At 39.3% G+C, this 8,355-nt stretch overlaps 1 non-coding gene across 1 annotated transcript; it reads right to left on the bottom strand.

The window, feature by feature from the left end:
* Positions 1-2,657: 2,657 nt before the first annotated feature.
* LOC122049994 lies at positions 2,658-2,855 on the bottom strand. The gene has a single exon (XR_006131219.1). It is a non-coding gene; the product is annotated as a U2 spliceosomal RNA (small nuclear RNA).
* Between the last annotated feature and the right edge of the window lie 5,500 nt (positions 2,856-8,355).

Here is an 8,355-nt window from a genome sequence, read left to right as displayed (position 1 = left end):
GATCACCCTTGATCCATCTGGATTTTTCCTTGCCCAGCTTCACTCACCAGGACTTTCACCTAGCTTCACTCACTAGGATTTTCACCTGGCTTCACTCACCAGGATTTCCAATATGCCCGGCTTCACTCACCAGGACTTTCCAACTGCCTGACTTCACTCACCAGGACTTTCCCACTGCCTGGCTTCACTCACCAGGACTTTCACCTAGCTTCACTCACTAGGGTTTTCACAACTGCCTGGCTTCACTCACCAGGACTTTCCCACTGCCTGGCTTCACTCACCAGGACTTTCCCACTGCCTGGCTTCACTCACCAGGACTTATCCATCTGCCTGGCTTCACTCACCAGGACTTTCCACATCCGGTCCAGAGAACGAGCTACCGAGCCTTCTCTGACCACAGTTCGGAGAACGAGCTACCGATCCCTCTCCGACTTCCATCCGGTCCAGAGAACGAGCTCCCGAACCCTCTCTGACCACATTTCGGAGAACGAGCTACCGAGCCCTCTCCGACTTCCATCCGGTCCAGAGAACGAGCTCCCGAGCCCTCTCTGACCACAGTCCAGAGAACGAGCTACCGAGCCCTCTCCGACTTCCCATGTGCCAAGCTTCCATACTTGGACTTCTCCGTGCCAAGTCTCCATACTTGGACTTTTCCCGTGCCAAGCTCCTTGCTTGGACTTTTCACCATGCCAAACTCCCTGCTTGGACTTTTCCCATGCCAAGCTCCCTGCTTGGACTTTTCCCGAGCCAAGCTCCCTGTTTGGACTTTTTCGAGTCAGGTCAACTCACCTCGGGTCAACCAGGTCAACCTTGACCACGGGTTGCACCCACAATCTCCCAAGCTTGTATCATTGTCAAACATCAAGATACAACTTTTCTGTTCACGTCAAACATTATCAAACATAACTCGTCAAACATCAAAACACAACTCGAGTCAAGTCAACTCGAGTCTGGTCAACCAGGTCAACCTTGACCTAAGGTTGCACCAACATTAATAACCTGATTTCTAGGCACTAACATTTTGTTTGCTTGTTTTAGTGTGTGCAGGATCAAAGGAAAACCTTTCCTCAGAGCAAAAAGCCTTATTCCAATCAATAACCAAGCCACTATTGCCAACACGCCCCCTTTTCAATTTTTAGACATGAGCAAACCTACTGTCAAATATTTTGAGGAGGAAGTCTCAATTCATGCATCTTTTACTCTTGAAGTTTGGGTGGTTCTCATTTGATAAGCTGGATTCTTCCTATTGGACTCGTTTTGTTTCTTTTATATCTACCTGCAATAGCCTGAAGGGAAGAGATGTGGAAAGTCAATCTTACTTTGGACTTTGTGCTGCCTTCTCCCATTGCAAAATATATTAAAGAACTCTGTTGCCTACTTTCCCAACTCTGTCGCTTCTTGGTATGAAAGCGCATTAACATGTTAGTTAATCTAACCTGCAAGCTAATCACCCCTCAAGTTATTCTCCTATAGTTCAGACCCTCCATAGATTGTAGGATTAGGGTTTTCCCATGGTCTTTCATTTGGTCAGTTCTTTCGGTGTGACCGAACAATCTACTTATCAGTTTGACTGAGCGAGCCTGTTTATCCTAAGCATTGGTCTAGAGTTGGTTCAAGATCATCGAGAGGGTAACAACATTGTGCTCTTGGTACGCATCCTAAGCGTGCCATATCATTGTGCCCTTGTTGCATATCCCAAGCATGCTGGATAGGGCGGTAAATGAACCAATGGTTCAGAAATAAGTTTGGTGTTCAATTTAATATAGAGTTATTTATGTTCGTTTAATACACACAATTTTAATTAATTGGACATGGTTCAATAACTTATGAATAAATTTGAACAAGTATATTGGTGAATAATGATCATCAATAACTTTTTTATAAACATGTTAAATAAATAAAATAAAATAAAAATAAGTTTACATTATTAAATTTAATAACTATTTGAATAAGTTTCAAGCAATAAATAAGGTTGTTCTTGTGTAATAATAGTACCACGGTAGGACACTTTTTTAGTCTCCCAAATATTTAAGGATCGAGTTTAAATCTCGGTGAATTAACGGATGAATTTTCTCTAAAGGACAATTGATCTAAGAACACCGGACTGATGGAACGGTGAAAAATTTTCATGGCTGGATTGATCATCCCAGGATTAGTCAGCGAAAGTTGAATACTTGATACCAACTAAATTGAGAATTTGATAACATTTAAAGGAACCATCCTCAAGCCAAACTCTAACCCCATGGTGTAGCCAAATTGGTATTCGGGTGATACAGGTATTTTATTCCCTAAGGATTAAATGTCCTCCCTCTTAGAAAGTTGTTTGGTACATGATTTATCTTTCTTGGGCGGAGTAAAATCATTTTTCTAACCAAATTAAAAAAAATAAACCACCCTAAATAACCTAATCAAATTTAAAATTTTATTTAAATTACTTCAAAATTTCGTCTAAGAAAACATCAATTTATTCAATTCTAATTTTAAAATTTCTTATTCAATAACTAAAAATTAATAATTAAATCAGTATAAGAAATCAATAAATTTTATGTGTTTTGTATTTATTTGTAAATATATAAAATTTTAAGATTTAATTTCATGGACTGTAATTAATAAAACAAAAATAAACTTAATTTAATATAAAAATTTAATTTAACTTGGTCGGGTGCGCCGAACCCCTACAATAGTGCAACATAGGGATGACACGCAAAGGATCCAGTAGCAAGCTACTATAATGATCCCTCCCCAAAACAAAAATTAATTTAATATCATTGTGAACCAATGGTCCACGTATCAAATATTAAACTGATAAGAATAGATACTACACTTGATCTTAGCCAAAAGGCCGAGAAAGGTATGAATAAAATAGAACCATAGCCTCTTCTTTTATAGAACTAGTTCCACTTCGTCAATAAAAACAAACGATATGGGACTAAATTCTAAACCCTAAACTCTAAAGTCCACCTAGTATAAAAGGCCAATACAGTTTTTTTTTTGCAAGAAGAGGCGAGAGTACAAGTCCACCTGGTCTAGATGATCATTAGAGTTTTTTTTTAAGAAGATACGAGAGTACACTACAAACCATGATCTTTCTCACGTCTCCTTCTCCTTGGCGCGGAAAAGAAAGGAGAGTCTTGTTGCTTGTGATTTTGTTCTGGAGGTAGTTAAAGTTTGTTGCTAGTGATTTTGTTCTGGAGGTAGTTAAGGATTATGTAGCCTATAAAATCCAAATAATAAAGGAAATTTCCATTTCTTCTTCTTGAAGTTTACCTTCCTTTTCAAAATGCTCTGGGAGTATCCAAGGGTGGGTTTTCAAACTCCTACCGTTTCACACTAGTCATTAACATCATCAATGGAAAAGAGGCATGGCACACACATGGCATGTCAGCCAAGATAAAGTGATGGTGGTAATGATTAAGGAATGGATCGATAAGAGTTTGAAAATCTCTAAGATATTTTGAAACTATAAGGGTGATTTCAATTGCTTCTCATGTTATTATGAATCACTCTGTGTCTCATGATATTGGAAAAGTTCCTAACTTTCAGGGATCATCGTACTGTCAAATATTTTGAGGAGGAAGTCTTAATTCATGCATCTAACTCTTGCAGTTTTGGCGGTTCTCATATGATATGCATCTTACTCTTGAAGTTTTGGTGGTTTGTCGTATTGAACTCATTTCATTTCTTTTATATCTACCTGCAATAACAGGAAGGGAAGAGATGTGGAAAGTCGATCTTACTTTGGCCTTTGTGCTTCCTTCTCCCATTGCAAAATATATTAAATAACTTTGTTGCCTACTTTCCCAACTCTGTTGCTTCCTGGTTTGAAAGTGCCTTAACATGTTAGTTAATCTAATCCACAAGCTAATCACCCCTCAAGTTATTCTTCTATAGTTTGGGGCCTCCGTAGACCATAGGGTTAGGGTTTTCCCTTGGTCTTTCATTTGGTCAGTTCTTTTGGTGTGATCGAACAATCTGCTTATCAGTTTGACTCAGCGAGTTTGTTTATCCAAAGCATTGGTCTGGAGTTGGTTCAAGATCATCGAGATGGTAACAACATTGTGCTCTTGGTACATATCCCAAGCGTATCGGATAGGGCGGTAAATGAACCAATGGTTCAGAAATAAGTTTAGTGTTCTACTAGATACGAAACTATTTATATTCGTGCAATACACACGATTTTAATTAATTGGACAAGCTGAAACAACTTACGAATAAACTTGAACATGTATATTGGTGAATAATCATCATCAATAATTTTTTTTATAAACTTGTAAAATAAATAAATAAAATAAGTTTGAATTATTAAATTTAATAACTAGTTGAATAAGTTTTAAACAATCAAATAAGGTTGTTCTAGTTGTAATGGTACAATTGTAGGGTACTTTTTTAGTTTCCCAAATATTTAAGGATCGATTTTCAGTTTTGACAAATTAACGGATGAATTATCTCTAATAGATGGTTGATTTAAGAACGTTGGACAGATGGACCGATGGGAAATTTTCATGGGCCATTAGTCGAAGAAAGTTGAATACTTGGTACCAACTAAATTGAAAGCTTGATAACATCTAAACGCACCAACCTCAAGCCAAACTTGAACCAAACTCTTCCCCTACAGTGTAGCCAAATTGGTATTCTGGTAGTATAGGTGTTTCATTCTCCGGGGTTCATTCCCTAAGGATTAAATATCCTCCCTCTTAGAAAGATGTTTGGTATGTGATTTATCTTTTTCTTCTGGTTCTGGAGTCGACGATGATGTTGGTGCAATATCCTTGGGTTAAGGTTGATCAAGTTGACTAAGCTTGAGTTGACTCAAGCTTGAGTCTTGATGTTTGAGTTTTGATATTTGGCAATATATGAAAATTGTAGGTGCACTCATCCAATTGGGGAGATTGTTGGTGCAAATCCCCTCTGGTCAAAGCTTGACAAGTTTGATGTGAAGAAGAGTCAAGTAGGTCAAGGTTGACTAGTTACTTGACTAGGAAAGTTCTAACTGGAGGTTAGGCAAAGACAAGTCCGACAGGAAGGTTGGTAGAAAGGAAAATCCAAGTGAGTCAGCGTTGACCGGACACTTGGTGGTGAAAGTCCTGGTGCATGAAGCTAGGCAGTTGAAAGTCCTGGTGAGTGAAGCCAGGCAAGTGAAAGTCTCGGAGAGTGAAGCCGGGAAGTGGGAAAATCCTGGTGAGTGAAACCAGGTGAAAATCCTAGTGGGTGAAGCTAGGTGAAAATCCTAGTAAGTGAAGTTAGGCAGATGAAAAGTCCTAGTGAGTGAAGCTAGGCAGATGAAAGGACCTGATGAGTGAAGCCAAACACGTGGAAATCTAGGTGGGTCAAGGTTGACCGGACACCTGGTGTTGGGAAGTCCAAGTTGGTCAAAGGAGTGATCGGATACTTGACACAAGCAAATCCAGATGGGTCAAGGGTGACCCGACATCTGGTGGAAGGAAGTCCAAGTGGGTCATGGGGGATTAGACACTTGACACGAGACGGTAAGTCCAAGTGGGCCAAGGTTGACTGGTCACTTGCACGAGGAGAAAAGTTCAAGTGGGTCAAAGGATTAACATGACACTTGGTGAAGAAGTCCCAGCAGGTCAAGGTTGATAGAATGCTAGGCATGAGGAGTCCCAACAGGTCATGGTTGACCGGACGTTGGATTTGGGAACCCTTGAGCTTGAGTTAAGCAAGTCAAGGATGGTCAATCGATTAGCCAATCGATTGAACCGAAGCCCAATCGATCAACCGATCGATTGGTAGAGTGTTGCAATAAACAGCAGCCCAATCGATCAACCGATCAATTGGGAGCTTGAATCATGAGTACAGAAGTGTCCCTAATCGATCAACCGATCGATTGGGCCCCACCAATCGATCGATCGATCGATTAGGGTTGGAAATCTCGCACGATGTGGGAAAGGATGAATCGATCGACCGATCGATTCAAGCCTTTTCCAACGAGAGCACAAAGATGCTCTAAATCAATCAGCAGATCAATTCAAGTCTCCCCAATCGATTGACCAATCGATTGAGATATGATCATTCCACAAGTAGCAAGCTTTGGACGGCTGGGATGGCTCGGATCTCACATGACAATCGATTAGGAGCAAGCCTAATCGATTAGGAACCCTAGAGGCGCAATGTATAAAGCTGTGGCGAGCTTTCTTCTCAGTAGTTCTACTCGAGCCTTCTTCCAGTGCTCACGCGATATTCTTCACTACTCGCCGCCGGACTTAGAGCTTGGAAGAGAGGTGTTGTTGCACTTTCCAAAGGGTCCAGAGGCGTCTTCATCAACAAGAGATCAAGCAAGGAGAAGTTTTTTATTTGTATTCTTGTAGTTACTTCTTGCTTAGAGTTGTATCTTGCTGTGTGAGTTTGTACTAGTTTTCTCCACCTCCGGTAGTTACCAAGAAGGAGTATTTTTCATAGTGGAGAGAGTGTCGTGTGTGGATTCTTGGATTAGCACCTCTTCTTGAGGTGGATACCAAGTAAATCCTTGTGTTTGTGTTGTGAGTTTTGCTTCGAGTTCTATCCGCTGCATATTCTCATCACGAAGCAAGCCAATGAAGCGCGAAGAGCTATTCACCCCCCTTCCCCTAGCTATAAATCGACCCTAACAGATGAGAGATGTTTGGGTGGAGTAAAATCACTTTTTCTAACCAAATTCAAAAAATAAACCACCCTAATTGAATAAACTAATCAAATTTAAAATTTTGATTAAGTTATTTCAAAATTTCATTAAAAAACAATGATTTATTCCATTTATTCAATTCTAAAAATAAATGAAAACAAAAAATTAAATCGGTTAAAAATTTTGATTATTTAAACACTATTATAAGTTATAGTGTGATTTATGTTTATTTTTAATCCTAATTAAAAAAATTCTAAACACTATTATAACTTATAGTGCGATTTATATTGATTTTTAATCCCAATTAAATTTAACCCAATGCTCATGATTTCGATAAATTTTAAAATTTATTGATTTAAAAAAATTATTTTCAAAGATTATAATTAATAATTTAATTATTATACTCATGATTGTATCAAGCTGGAACTTATCTCCGCCTCGCTCCCTTATAAGCACATCAAATTCTCCGCAGAATTCTCTGGGTTTGATCCCATGATTCGCTCGGCTCATCACTAATCGGCTTCAGATGTCGATCCTTCGAGCTGCGTCGCAATTGTTACAGGGGACGTCGATGTGACTACAACCCGGGATGCCCTTGATGGTGTTCGTGTCTTCACGGCGAGCACTAGAGAGTCCGTGTTCCTCATGAGACAATATGAGCAACAAATCCTAACTACTTGTCAAAGTAACAACCTTATGTTAAAGAATATTCTTCCAGAACCTTTCTCGAGGATTATCATATTTAACATCAACCGACCAATTATGACAGCATATTCCTTTAACTACCTCATCAATGGCAGAAGTTATAAACGACAAAAGAGGTACACATGTGGGTAAGGGAAGATTCCTTGGACAATTATTGCATAAGTTTTTTACTTTCCATTATCCAACAACCTCTGACATTCTTCATCACCTCATGATTACGGAGGTTATGAGAGGTGGTACAAAAAGGAAGTCCTCTCCGTTGCCAAAGTATGTTTTGTTCAACATATCAAGCTTACTCTCACATAAACGTTCTCTACTGTTCTTCACTCACCCATCCGGAATTTTTCCTGACTTGAGCGTAGGAGGCCCTTCGCCAAAGACTTCCCCCAATTTCTGGGCACTAACATTTTGTTTGTTTGTTTTAGTGTGTGTGGGATCGAAGGAAAACCTTTTCTCAGAGTAAAAAGTCTTATTCAAATCAATAACCAAGTCACCATTGCTAGCACGCGCTCTTTTCAATTTTCAAACATGATCAATCGTATTGTCAAATATTTTGAGGAGGAAGTCTCAATTCATGCATCTTACTCTTGAGGTTTTGGTGGTTCTCATTAGATATGCTAGGTTCATCCTATTGAACTCGTTTTGTTTCTTTTATATCAACTTGCAATAGCCTGAAGGGAAGAGATGTGGAAAGTCAATCTTACTTTGGCCCTTCTGCTTCCTTCTCTCATTGCAAAATATATTAAAAAACTTTGTTGCCTACTTTCCCAACTTTGTTGATTCCTGGTATGAAATCGCCTTAACATGTTAGTTAATCTTACCCAAAAGCTAATCACCCCTAGAGTTATTCTCCTATAGTTCGGGCCCTTTGTAGACCGTAGGGTTAGGGTTTTCCCATGGTCTTTCATTTGGCCAGTTCTTTCGATGTGACCAAACAATCTACTTATCAGTTTGGCTGAGCGAGCCTGTTTATCCAAATCATTGGTCTGAAGTTGGTTGAAGATCATCGAGATGGTAACAACATTGTGCTC

This window comes from Zingiber officinale, chromosome 2B (genome assembly GCF_018446385.1).
Source record: "Zingiber officinale cultivar Zhangliang chromosome 2B, Zo_v1.1, whole genome shotgun sequence".
In the NCBI taxonomy this organism is placed as follows: Eukaryota; Viridiplantae; Streptophyta; class Magnoliopsida; order Zingiberales; family Zingiberaceae; genus Zingiber; species Zingiber officinale.
The sequence above is the reverse complement of the archived record's forward strand: the minus strand, read 5'-3'. Positions and strand labels throughout refer to the sequence as shown.